At 45.2% G+C, this 13,294-nt stretch overlaps 1 protein-coding gene across 1 annotated transcript in view; it reads left to right on the top strand.

Annotated features, from left to right (window-relative positions):
* The window catches only part of SGMS1 (sphingomyelin synthase 1), a 96,994-nt gene that overhangs the window by 63,082 nt on the left and 20,618 nt on the right, over positions 1-13,294 (top strand). Inside the window, exon 2 of the mRNA XM_082486719.1 lies at positions 934-1,168. The gene's annotated coding sequence lies outside the window, so the exon portion shown is untranslated. The remainder of the gene's footprint in view (positions 1-933; positions 1,169-13,294) is intronic.

Here is a 13,294-nt window from a genome sequence, read left to right as displayed (position 1 = left end):
GCCTCCCTCTCCTGGGGTGGAGTTCAGAAAACCTGGTGCTTCTATTTGTTTTAATGCCTTTTAATGTCTGTCTTTTCTTCCCCCCTTCCCCCATTACTTCACCCGTGGAGTGGAAGTGGTCCACTTCATACACCTCAAACTTCAGTCCTGGACAATAGCTCTTTTGCTTACAGTGGGCTGTGGACAGTCCGTGCTATCACGTAAGCTGCTAGAAAAAACTCTGCCGGTGCTGCTCATCCCATCAGTCTTTCCAACCATGTGGCTTAAGTCTGCTTTGAGTTGTGGTTTTGTACTCAATTACATGGGCATCCCCGCTGTCCTGCAGCGAGCGGCCAGTAGCCGTCCTCTGCTCCTTCTCTTGCTCACCAGGGATGCTTCATGCCTTCCTTTCCCGCTCGTCTTTGCCACCCCCTGTTATTTGTGTGCAGGAGGTGCTGTGTGTTTCCAGTCCTTGGGGTGTCTTTTGGGATAAAGGCTTGATGCATGCCCTCAAGGACTGGTGATGCTGCCTGCCCTGGGACTCTGCCACTGGTGGCAGCAGTGTGATGTAGCCAAAAACTTCATTGAAAGGTTGCGGATTTTTTTGTTTCACTTCGTTTTTAGCATGGTGAAATAAGATTTTCTTTTTTTTTTTTTTGTTGTTGTGGGGTTTTGTGGTTTTGTTTTTTTTTTTTCTTTTTTTAGGGTAGTAGTTAACATCTGGTATTCATATATATATATTGGAAAAATGAATCCTTCCTCCCAGCACTGCAGCCCTCTGGCTGGGCTGGTGCACCCGTCCCTCCTCCTCCTCCTCCGTCTCCTCCTCTCACCCGCTGCTGACGCATTCAACGGGGCGAGACAGCGTGGCCGGGGAGGGAGCGGCGGCAGCGGGCAAGCGTTCGCTTCGTCGCCTCCGGTGCACCGCTCACCTCTCGTGCTTTTCCTTTCCAGGCACTTCCCACACAGGACTGGCAAAGCGAAGGAAGAGGAGCGCTGGCGAAGCCTGGCACGACACTGCTGGCGCAGGGAAGTTGAAAAGCAACTTTTAATTTGAAGGAAGTTCAGCTCGCAAGGGGACGCCGGCGAGATCCCCAGGGGACCAGGAGTTGCTCTGCTGAAGTGACGGAGGGATCGTAAAAAGCTTCAGCTCGCAGAGGCCTCGCTGCTGTCTCCCTCTCCTCTTGCCGTAAGTGTCGCGTCTGCCTGGCAGCTGGGAAGAGGAAAAGTTGGCTGCTGGTATCTGCCGCCTGATTTCCATGAGTGAGTAGCTCTCCGGCTCTGGATGATCCCATTTTAGTTAAGAGGCGTGTTCGACTGCTGGTGAAGGGCCAGGGTCTGTGTTTTGGAAATGAGCAGAAGGACTTGGATACAATAAGATATAAAATATTGCTTTTGGGGTTTTTTTTTTTACTTTTTTTTTTTTTTTTTTAAAGGTGACACTCGAGCTTGTGGTTAGTCTCTTGTTTGTTGGTCATTTGGTTTTGGTTTTTTTTTTTTTTTTTTTTCTTTTCAAATAAAAGCCAGCCAGGCGGCCAGCAACTGAGGCAGCAGTTATCCAGCTGGTGAATACCCCTCTCTTGGACCCCGGACACAATTCAGAGGGACAGCATGTTTCCATCCACTGGGTTTGTCCTGCCGCAGGTGGATGTTGAGACACGGTGGTTTCTAGGTTTTATTTGTATACCTTGTACTGGTTGCACACCGGTACAAGGTAGTCCGAGTTATGCTGTGTGGCAGCAGCGCTTGCTTGCACAAACTAAGAGTCAGGGACAAGCTGCTGTCCCTTTTGCCATCCTGGGCACCTCTCCCCGTCCCTAACCCCCTCCTTAATTGCTGCTGGTTATCCCCAGGGCAACTGCAGTGAGCGTTTATATGAAACAATAAGAGCAAGGATGTATTTTTAAACTTTATGTGAGGGTTTCTTAGCAGCTGTACATAGGAAGAGGCAGTGCTACGCGGCTGTGCTGCTCCGCCTGTGTCACGGTGTCACCCACTGCCCAAAAATGTGAATGCTTTGGTTGTAGAGGAGGGTGGCCCTGGGTGTGGAGGGGAACACAGTGAGTCACAGGGAAACCCCAGAAATTCTCTCAGTGAGCTGAACGCGCTTCAGACAGAGGTATATAACTTTATCCGTAAGCCGTGTCTTAGATGGGTAACGCGGCTGAGTCTTTCCACAGTATGTGATCCTATTTGTGCGTTTCTGGCGTAGCCGCCTCTTCTTCTCATCCTAAACCTCTTTTGAATGGAATGCTTTAATCTGGAAGCTTTCTAATAGATTTATAGTGATGAATTGAACAATTGGGGGTTTTTTTACTTGGCTTTTGGGGAGGAATCTAGAAAACCTGTGCTTGCAGTAGCTCATCTGTGTGTGTGTTTATATATACATATCTAAGAATGTATGTATTTGTGTATATATACACATGTGTATACATGCAAAAGAGCTACTCCAAGCATTGGTTTTCACTCTGTGTGTGTATACATGTGTGTACATATATAAAAATTGTTGGTTTTTTTTTTTTTTTAAGCAGGATGGGGATAAGCAAGCTAAGAGGAGCATTAATTTCTTCCTGTCCTGTCAAGTAATACCGTACCTACTCCATTTGTGAGTTGATTTGGTTATGTAGGCGAAGGCAGACCATAACAAGACACGTTCTTATCAATACCTGCTTACAGCGCTGTCAGGTAAATCATTAACATGCGGTCCCAGGGCTTGCAAAAGCTGCTAAAGAGGTTTCTCAGCCCAGAAACTCCCTTTTTCCAGGAGGTAAGGGGTGAGGTTACTTGCAGATTTAGGGTTTGTGTGTGGGTGTTTGCTGCTGTCGTGATTTCTGTACTGATCAATGAAGTGATGTAGTCCAGTGGTTAAGGATGGGAGAGGACCTCCTCCCCTTGCACAAATAAAGTGTTTTCTGAAGAGAGCAGCTCAAACTACGGTGGGGGGAGGGGGGAGAACCAGCAAGCCAGGCTGCCTGGTGGGATCGGCTCGTGCATTGCTGTAGTGCTGGAAGAACCATAGGTGGATAATGCTTTTATTTCCCGTGAGCAAGCAACTTGTGCTCTGAAGCCTTTTTTTTTTGGGGGGGGAAATCAGTGTGTCAACTCTTCATTGAAGTAACTTTAGGCCAGGAAGAGTTTTGCAGAAAACGGCGACTAAGACTTGTGGTTATCCACAAACCGACAAGAGCAGTGTGTTTTTTCTGGGCTGTTGCTGGCGCCTGTAATGGAGAACAACTTTGCAATTGCTGAATCACATCAGTTTCTACTGCTTACCTGCCTGTAAATATTGTAACTCATTAATGAAACTTAATTTTAAATGGGTTTATGGCTGACGGGCTGTTTTGCTCAGGAGCTTTGTTTCCTGGGATCCTGTGATTCAAATCTGCTTGAGCAGGGAAGACTTGCTGTGGGTCTTGCTGTGCTTGAATTCATACCAGGCTGCTGTTTTGCCTGACTTTCATTTCTGTAGGCGTGTAAGAAACCGATTTCTCTGAGGCATTTGATGCTTATAAGCTGTAGAGTCCTGTCTGCATTTGCTTTAACTTTTGATTGATCGTGTTTGCAATAAACCTATTTTGTGCAAATAACTTGAAGTATAGAAAATATGTAGCATATGAAAACACGTTATATGGAAAATAGCAAAAGTGGCCTCATTTGTGATGTTTGCAACCGTTGCTTGAACAAAAGGAAAAAGGCTTAGCCCCAGAAGGGCCTAAGCTATTCTAGTTGCCCACATCCAAGAGCGTGACCCAAAACTTCCAGCTAAACTCTTTAGCTCCCTGAATTGGTGTTTGAGTTGTGCCTCCCCCCCCCCCCCCCCAAACAGTGTCTGGTTTAGGTGCTGAGCTCTGAGCCAGGCTGTCTTATGCCAAAGGTCTGCCTGCTCCTACAAGGAGATTTTCAGTTTTCTCCCTGGGAGATGCCTGTTCCTAATAAGACCTTTGAGAGCACAGCTCAGAAAACTGGACCTCACTTATAAAAATTAAAATACCCAAACCCCAAAGCCTGCTTCTTGCCATTCCACGTGGCTCAGTGCCTTGCACAGGCTGTGCTCTGCATCCCCTGGTTTCCATCTGCCTGTGAAAGCTCAGAACTGCTCTTGCTGCTCAGGAAAGTGTCCTTTTTGCTTGGCTAACTTTACAGGGCTGCTGCACATTAGCTTTTTAAAGCTGAGCTTTTTAAAGCTGTTCTACCATGTGAGGAGAGTGTTCAGCATTCGCTGTGCATCTGCGTTACACCTAATCCCGAGTGCCTGGAGGAGGAGATAGCCAAACCTGGAGGAGAAGATGAATCAAAACCTTTCCTTCGACAAAAACACCTCTCAGGGAGGCGTCTGTACTGGGGACATCCCAGCAAGTGCTCTCAAGTGCTGTATTAAATGTCAATGCCGGCCCAGGCGGCTAAGCACAGAAGTAGGTCCATGCTCTGTATCTTTGCTTAAGCTTTTCTCCTCTGAGTTTTTAGGCACAAGAGGTGTTGATTGGGATCTCGGCTGGTTTACGTGAGCCAGGAGAGCGGCAGTCCCTTGGATAAACCAGGTCGCCATGCTGCGTGTTCAGTAAGGCCACAGGGGACAGGGAGAAGGAAGACAGCCCCGTTCCTGCTTGGCTACCTCGAGCCATGGGTTCAGGGTAGCGTTTCAGGGCGGCTCTGCTGCCCCTTGTACACTTGCTGCTGGCCTGCAGACAATTTTTTTTTTTTTTCTGGGAAAATTGGCCTGATGGAGCACTCGCTTGTCTCCAGCTGCTTTCTGCAGCTGTCTGCATGGCAAAGAAGGTGTGGGGGGGGAATAACTCTGGTTAAAAATAGAAAGGCGGATTAGGAAACTTGAGGTATGGTTTCAACATACAGCCGAGCTGCTCTGACAACTCGCTGCTGCCACCGAAAGGGGAAGGACTTGCTTATGCTTGTGTCACTACGCAGGCAGCTGGTTCAGCCGCCCAGTCCCGGCAGAAAAACCAGGAAAAGAGTAAGTTTTCTGCCATGTAATCACCCCGGTGCGAGAGAGTAGGGTGGGGGATACAAGGCAGGAGGGAGAGGATGCCTCTGAGAAAAGGCTTGATGAACTCCAATGGCGTAGGTAACCCAAGCTCAGGTGCAGAGGGGCTGGAGCTGAATTCAGGTGAGCAGCTTGAACGCGTCGTGTGGGTAATGACAGCGCTCCTGCGTGCTCTGCTCGGGTTTAAAATCACAGCTACTGCAGGCATGCTGCTGCTTCCAGCTGGGGCTGAGCTGATTCAGGTTAGTCTACCTGAGTTAAGAGCAAAGCCTTAAGGAGATTTACTTTGCTGTTTGAGTCATTCATATTCTGATAGTTTAGGGGGGAATTTGAGTAGTTGGAAAAAAAAAAAACCACATAAAAAGTACTGGGGCCTTGATTTCACTTACTGAATGTAAATGTCTTGCTTGGTTATGATATCACACTCTTATTAGAGACTTTATTTTACAATAAGCATGTGAAATATCAGGAGAAAGGTAGTCAACAGACAAGTCGAGGGTAAATATATTCTGTGCTTTGTAAGCAGCAGGCTTTTTAAGTGTTCCTTTTAGGAGGTGGCCATTATATGGTGTTTCTTCAGCAACTCTTCGCTTAGTGTTTATCGCTAATCCTCGTGGTCATCACTGGTCCTTGTGACTTTGTCTGGATATACTTTCTGTTGCCTTTCCTAAAATAAGGGCAAAAGTCAGTCAAGGAAACCATTCTTTTCTTTGCTGAAAAGTTTGTTTCCTGCTTTTTTTTTAATCTTTGGTTTTGGGGGGTTGGGTTTACTTTTGTTTGCTTTCATTTTTTTTTTTAACTCGTCGTCAAGGCTTGAGGACAGCGTGATTTCTCAAGCTGCTCCTTGGTTCAGATGAGTTCCTGTTGTAACGCTCCCAACCACACATCCATAACCAACGAAGCGTCCTGGTCAGTGCTAAACGAAGAAGGAAATATCCAGGGGCATTCCAGGTAACCTGGATATCCATCCTAGATGGATCCCAAATAGCAGCAAGTATTCCCTGTGCAGGACATGGTGGAGGGAAAACGGCAGTTAGTTCAACATAGCTAATAAATAATGTTTAGCTATATAATATTTAGTTCAGAAAACCTGTAACATAACACTTTCCCTGGGCAAATGACTTGAAGACAAACTTATTCTTTTCAAAGGGCTGTAGTTACAAGCTGTAGATACAAGGACATCCAGAGCTTGGTGGAATTGGACATATTTTTACCTCTCAATTTGTGAAACTGGAATTATTCTGTGTTTTGAAAGTGAATTTAAGAATTGAAGTTACTCTTTCAGCCTCTGGACAAGAATCCTGGAGACAAGCAGCTAGTTTTACACAGTTAGGTCTCAAAATGCTTCAGCATGCTTTCTCCTTTGTTACTGGGCTGCTTTTCATAAACAGGAGTAAATATATATATATATATATATAAAACACTGTTTTCTTGTAAATTTAGATCACTTTAGCAGTCAAGCAGATTTTTCACCAGGAAGAACGCTGACACTATTATGCTTCATAAATTTTTAAAAAAAGCAAAGTTGAACCCAGTTAAATCCAATGTATTTATATTGGGGGAGCTGACGCTTTGGGATTGGGAAGTATTAAACATCGAGAACGAGGAGGATTTAGTAGGGAGACCACCAGCTAGTTAGTTTTGGTGCAACTTTGACTTCAGGTCCTTAGTCTTCCCAGCTCTCTGGGGTTTTCCCTTATTATTTCTAACTCCTTTTGTGGTTTTAAATTTTCTCTTTTAACCTCCGCCATGTGCTTTTCTTTGGGGACGGGGGTTTGTCTGTTATGAACTCGTCACACCCTACCTAAATCAGCAGCAAAATCCTGGCATTGTTCAGCCTCCGCAATGCATTCGCGTGCTGTACTTGAATTAGAACAGCAAAGATCTGACCTGGGCAAGCCTGGAGAAATTTTATTTTGTGTTAGTACAGTTGCAGAGAGAGAGAACGGAGAGACACTTCAGGTGGCGAGGGCATCTCTAGTCCTGTTAAATTCGAAGCGATGAAAAACAGTGCAAAAGCGAAATGAGAAACGAAAGCAACTTTCTGCTGTGTTAGAGTTTCTTTGTCTTCACAGTTCTCCTTGCAGTTGCAGGAAACCTAAGCTGTGGAATTGTTTGCCAGGGATTGATTTTAAAGCAATGAAGAAGCTCTGCTAGAGAGGTTAGAGTAAACCCTCATAACCCAGGAGAACATTTTGCCCCTGTTTTGATTTCTGAGCTACTAAATTTACGTAAACAACCCATATATATATATATATATATAATATCCCAAATCATATACATATTTTTTTAAATCATAAAAGTATCTTCCCCATGTAATAAAAATAAAACTGTCTAGCAAAGGGACTATTTGCAATGTCGTGGCCTGGCTTTCGCAACTTGTGAGGGGAAAGGTGGGAAAAGAATTGATCCAATAATTCAGGGTTACTTAAGCTGAAAGTACTCAGTTACTGAATTAGATTTATCTGGGAGAAAAGTAGCGCAGGCTCAGACTTTTGTTAATGTTTAATGTTCTGTAACGGTCTTCCCAGGCATAATTGAGCCGTCAGTACAGGAGCGATCCCGTCAGAGGAGTTTATTTTGAGTGATTACAGAGCCCGCTGTGCCTTTCATTTCGGTGCAGCCTGAGCTAATTGATGAACAGGGCCATAATTTATTTACAGCCCTCGGGATCCTTTCAGACTGATTCTCCTTTTTAAAAACCTTTGGAAGGGGAGGAGGAAGAGGAGGCTGTCGGCACTGTGTCCCCCCTGTCACAAAGTTATCTCAAATATTCTGCCGTTTTGGGTGATGCTTTTGCACTGCCCTGGTTTCAGTAGTCTCTCCCTTTTCTCCGAAGGCTGTTGACCTTTAATCTGGAGTGTGTGCTGCTTGGCTGGTGAGGGTCAGACACGCAGGGCTGAAACAAGCTGCAGAGGATGGGGGAAAGGAGGGAGGAAAGAGCTGACGCTACTGCTCACGAAAAGAGAAATGAAGACAACAGCTACGGAGAGCACGAACACTCACACTGGTTTTGTCTGGGTCTCAGTTTGGGATGAATACTCCTGATTTTTCTTCTTCCCCCCCCCCCCCCCCTCCCCGATTTTGCTAGATTCCAGCATAATGCAATTTGTCTTCTACAGCTTGCTCTCCTGATGAGTCACGGGGCTGCATCAATAAATCTAGCTTTATGCAGAGCTTAGAAATAGGGAGGAACTCCTGTCTTACAAGTACCTTTCAAAATAGGTAAGCAGAAGTAATTTTATACTCGGAAATCACTTTGGCTATGAAGATGACTTTCAGTTCTATTGAACCTCTGAATAATCTGGGGAGGAGGCAGCTGCACGCTGATGCGTGGCTATGGGTTTTCCCCATGCTTGGGGTAGACCTGCTATTTCCGGAGCTTTAGCGGCGACCTGTTGAGCTTTACAGTCTTGTATGGTAGGAAAAAATAGCGTGGAGTCCCTTAAAGACCTGAGTCTTGGAGCTTCGCATGTCGTATTCTGTCTTAGAGAAGTTGCCTGTACAGCTAAATGGTGGTCTTCATCCTGAACCGGTTCATCTGGCTGTGAGTTAAAGGCCACCTCAAGTCCACTTTGCAAATACGGCGTAGTAAAAAGGTAGCCTGAAAATATTTTAGGCCACCTCCTAATTTTCGACCACATGCCGATTTTCAAGGTGAAAGGTGATTTTCAGGTAGATCTGGTTAGTTTTCCCAACTGAACTTTGAGGTGCTAGCAGCTGGTTGTTTGAAAGCTACCATGCCTTTTGAGTCAAATTTTGCAAATGTGAGAAAGGAAAGAAGTTGTGCGTTGTAAACGTGAGCACTGCAACAGTATTACTTGTCAGTCAACTGTCCGAAATAAAAAAAAATATTAAGAAAAAGGAGGTGGCGGTGATTAGGGGCAAGTCTTCCATAGGTAGCTATTACTCTTCCCCAGGGAAATTTGCCAAAGTAATATTTCTAACTGCTAACACTTGAAACTGTAAAGACATTGTATTTGCGCTCACGTGCGTGGCAAAGTGCTGGAAAATGGATAGAGCAACGAGTTTCAATAGGGCAATTCATAACGACTGTCATATCTTCAGGCAGCTTTGCAGAGAAATCTGGCGGAAGGATCGTTTCAGCCCTTCTGCCTTAATTACCAAACTGGTGAGCGTCCTGCCGTCCCATTGCAAGTTTTATATTTGGTGGAGAGCCGCGCCAAAATCATCTGATGTTTGTCTGGAGGTTCGATTCTGCCTCTAACCTGTTTGGCATGACTAAATAATACACGAACCAAAGCGGTTTCTGCTATTTCTAGGTGGTGTGATTACGAAGGTGAATATAAATGCGATGCTCGTTAATATAAAACTTCCTCGCCTGCTGACCGACCCTGCAGTCTGTGCCCTCCATTAGGGGACATAAGTCCCAGTGTCCTCGATGATTTATGCAGCATCTACAATAACAGGGCCTGCTGCTTATGGAAGTGTATGCATTTATATTTTATGTCTCCGCCTGCCCTTCATATTTTATTTAATGAAGAGTGTAAGGAAATTGGTTACTTGGCAAAAAAATGGCTTTTAGTGAACTGAGGAAATGCGAGTTTCCTGATTTGGGGGCTGACGCTGTGTGTGGTGTTCCCCTCCCCGGGGGCTGTACCACTCTTTCTCAGGATCTTTCTAAATATTGATCCTTTCTCATTACTCCTCCAGAAAGTGAGAGCCTTCAGCTCTGCTGTTGACAACCTGTCTCCTGCAGATCACGTTGTGCCCTCCGGGGAGGGCAACAAAATCCCCGTAACAGATGGGAACGCGATATCCTTATACTCACTTATAGCCGCTGTTTTTTTTTCTGGTCCGAGATCAGCGTTTTTCCCCTTAAACCTTCATTCACACGGTGGCACGTTCTTGCGTTTCAGCTGGGATGAGGCAGGCCACGTTCCCCGTGTGCCCGTGCTGTGGCTGGACCGGGCTGGTTCACGTTACCACCGTTAACATTTGCTGTTTGCCTGGACTTGCTGGGAGATGCTGTTTTTACTCCGGGGCTGTTGCTGGGAGGTCAGGCTTTTGTAATTTGACTGCCAAAGACCGATTCAGACCAGCACAAGTTTTTGGTTGGTTTATTTGTGTGGGTTTTGTTTTTTTTTTTTTTTCTCGGGATCAAATTAAATCAAGTCCCTACATTGTTTTACTAATGACGTGAAATAAAACCTATAATAAGACACTTTTTTTCAGTGCTGTTGTGGTGCCACGTAGGGTGAGCTGCATATTTCATCAGGATTTCTGCTGTGGTACTCTTATCCCCTTACCTACATTCACAAATATTTCATGGGGGCATTTTCAGACCCAATGAAAAGGTTTTGGAGTGCCCATGGACAGATAATATACTTGCTTTTAAAAGCAAATTTCATGTGTATTTATGCTCTGTGCAGTCTCTGCTAATGCAGCCCCACCTTCACCCCCACAAAAACCACCAAAAAAAAACCCCAAAACCCAAAAATGACAAACCCCAGATGCAAATTACTGTGTCTGTTTAATATCTTTTGGTATGAATGTTTTACAGTACTTGATCTTATCATTTCCAAAATAGTACTTTTTTTTTTCCATTAGTAGTCATTTCAGCAGCTCCGTATTGCTTGCAGGAGAAGCACTGGCATTACCAGAGGACTGATGGTAACTTCTCATGGTCATTCTACGTGGAAGATTAATAAGAGGCCATGAAAAAAACAAAATAATAAAGTGCTATATTTCATCAGGTTTAGAAGATCTTGGAGATGTTCTTAGGACTTATCTAAAAGACGCACAGTTGAAGGATAGTCCTGTAGAGAGAGTCTGGCCATGGGTTGTGTAGGTGAAGTAACAGCTATGTCAGGTTGGTCCCTATTTGGTTTGTACTCTGTTTACTAACGTGTTTAGGAAGCATATATGTTTCCCAGGCCTTGAGGGAGTGCTGCGTAATCGCAGAGCCTGTCATGAGGTGGCTGGACGGGGTTTTACTGGTGTCCTGCTCTCAAGGGCTCCTTATCAGATGAGTTTCTGCAGTCCCGTAACATCCTAACCACTCCGCTGCTGGGGTGCGCCCCTGCACGTTAGAGACATAAGCGAAACTGTTATTCCCTTGTTTTGTGCACTCGGGTAGGCAGCAGGGATATTGCATCCTGCTGGACATCTCTAGAGAGTGTGTCTTCTGAGTGTTTACATACGAGAAGGGTTTATTCCCCGTGAGCCTTTTGCATCTTGCTGCTGAAGCGTCGTTTCGAGGAGTAGTGTGCTCTCCTGTGTGGTTATCTACTTTGCTGTTCATCTCTCAGCTTCAGCCTCGGCAGCTTTTTCCGACCGTGTTCCACTTCTCTTGCCATTTCCCATCTTTTCCCAGCAGGCAGCCGACACCGATCCATCTGGGAGAGGGGAGCGTCGCTCTGCTCCGCTCGGCAAGGCAGGTCAGAGTTCGGCTATTTTCGAGCTGCACCTCGTCAGCGTTACTGCCTTGCTTTTGTTAATACCTTGCTAATCTGGGCTTCACCCATCTGCTTACAGAAAGCTACGGCGTCCACGTGACCGCAGGTTTAAATCCTTCCTCTCATCTCCTTCCCTGCAATTTATTTGGGTTCTTCTTTGTGTGGCTGGAAGGAGAACAGTGTTGCTGGGTTTCTGCCCTTCTCTGACTGCTGTAAACGAGCAGGGCTTGTCCTCCTTATTGCTTGTTACCTGTTTGTGTAACAGCAGCAATGAAGCCCAGTCTTGTTTTTGCAGGCAAGCAGCTCGGTGATCCTTTCAGAGCGACAGGCATCCCTTTAATTGATTAAATGGTTAAATCACGTGTCTACTTCCTGGGAAGGAATGCTAATTTTTATTTTTATTTTTTCTTTTTCCAAGGGTGCATGCAGCTCTTCAGTTTCTAAACCAACCGAAATTATCCGAGCAGTTTGATTTGTTTGCTGCGAGCAGTGTGTGGCCGGTTCACCGCAGGCAGCTACGGTTGTTACGTGCTCGGTACAGCGTGCGCGCTGTGACGTGGTCTGGGGATGCTTACGTTGGGCTGGATCGTGGAAATGACATTACGTCTAGCGCTGTGCTACAAGCCATTAACTCCTCCCACCTAGTGTACGATTTAATGAAAGGAAACACGGATTTTGAGTGCATCGTACAGTTCGTAGTGCACAGCTCGGTTTGCCTTCTTTTAGCTAAAAGAAAATGTTTAGACTGATAAGCAAAGTTTGCTGGAGGCTGCGCACTCGTGCCAGCAGCTGGACTGTTGTGCTGATGAGGGCAGGCTGGGTCTGATCCCTCCATCCCTTCCGTGGCAGGAGAAGAGGTATTGCATGAACAGCCATCTCGAGAGGCATCCGACTTAAGTATTTTTAATTATTTCTGTTTGCGAAGGGTGAACAAACTGCTGATTGAGCTTTGTGCTCTATTTTGAGTCCCTTCGCAGCAGTTACACAGACTATGGGTAGGTAGTGGATGATAGCGTTCTCTGGGAGGTGGGGAAGTTTGTGAGCTGAAATATTGTTTTCATTAAATACTATTTTTAAATGTAGCTTAATTTCCATGACATGAATGCAAGCCAGTCCTACTTACCGAGGACCTTGAGCTGAGATTCTCTTGTTTGGCTGGAATTACAGGTTACTTTTAGAACTGATTTAATTAATGTGTTTAAAACTTATCAGTTCAGTGTGTGAATCTGCTATGCCGTCATCCAGTCTTTCGTGTTTGCTGTGCCAGGTAGGGGAGTCGCTACCTGCAGAAGAAAAGATGTCCAAGAGCCTTCCTGCCTGAGATACTCCCTGGAGTTGCTGGGTGGCTAATGGACATCTCCATAAAGATGTTAGGACAAGGCGACACATGTGCATCTCCTATACCTCAAGTCTGTCACTAGAAAAAAAAAAAAACAACACTTTAGAGGTAATTGGATGTCTGCAGGAGGAATTCATAATTTCTAGAACAGTTAGATATCAAGATACATGTTTCTTATCTCTCCTTATCTCCTCTCTTTTGTGATTGTTGTTGATCATAACTTGAGCTGAGAGGAATATTTTAAATGTTAAGTATTTCACAGACTTTAAACACACTATACTGCTTTCAAGTGGTCTTGGAAATTGTTTCACAGGTACCTGGTAGTGTACCCAGTCACCGTCACTGTCGGTGTGGAAGCAAGCGTGTTTTCAGTGTTGTTTTGTGCTCTCAAAATACCTGGCAATTAAATATGTTAGGAAAACTTAATGTTTTGGGGAGGATGTTTGTGCATACCTGTTCTTTGGGTTCAATGCTGAATTGTTGTTGAAAGCAAGATTTAAGGAGGATTTGCTGGTGTCACAGGATAATCAATATAGATCCTGACATAGATCGGGAGCA

This window comes from Vanellus vanellus (assembly GCF_965231255.1).
Source record: "Vanellus vanellus genome assembly, chromosome: 7".
In the NCBI taxonomy this organism is placed as follows: Eukaryota; Metazoa; Chordata; class Aves; order Charadriiformes; family Charadriidae; genus Vanellus; species Vanellus vanellus.
The sequence above is the reverse complement of the archived record's forward strand: the minus strand, read 5'-3'. Positions and strand labels throughout refer to the sequence as shown.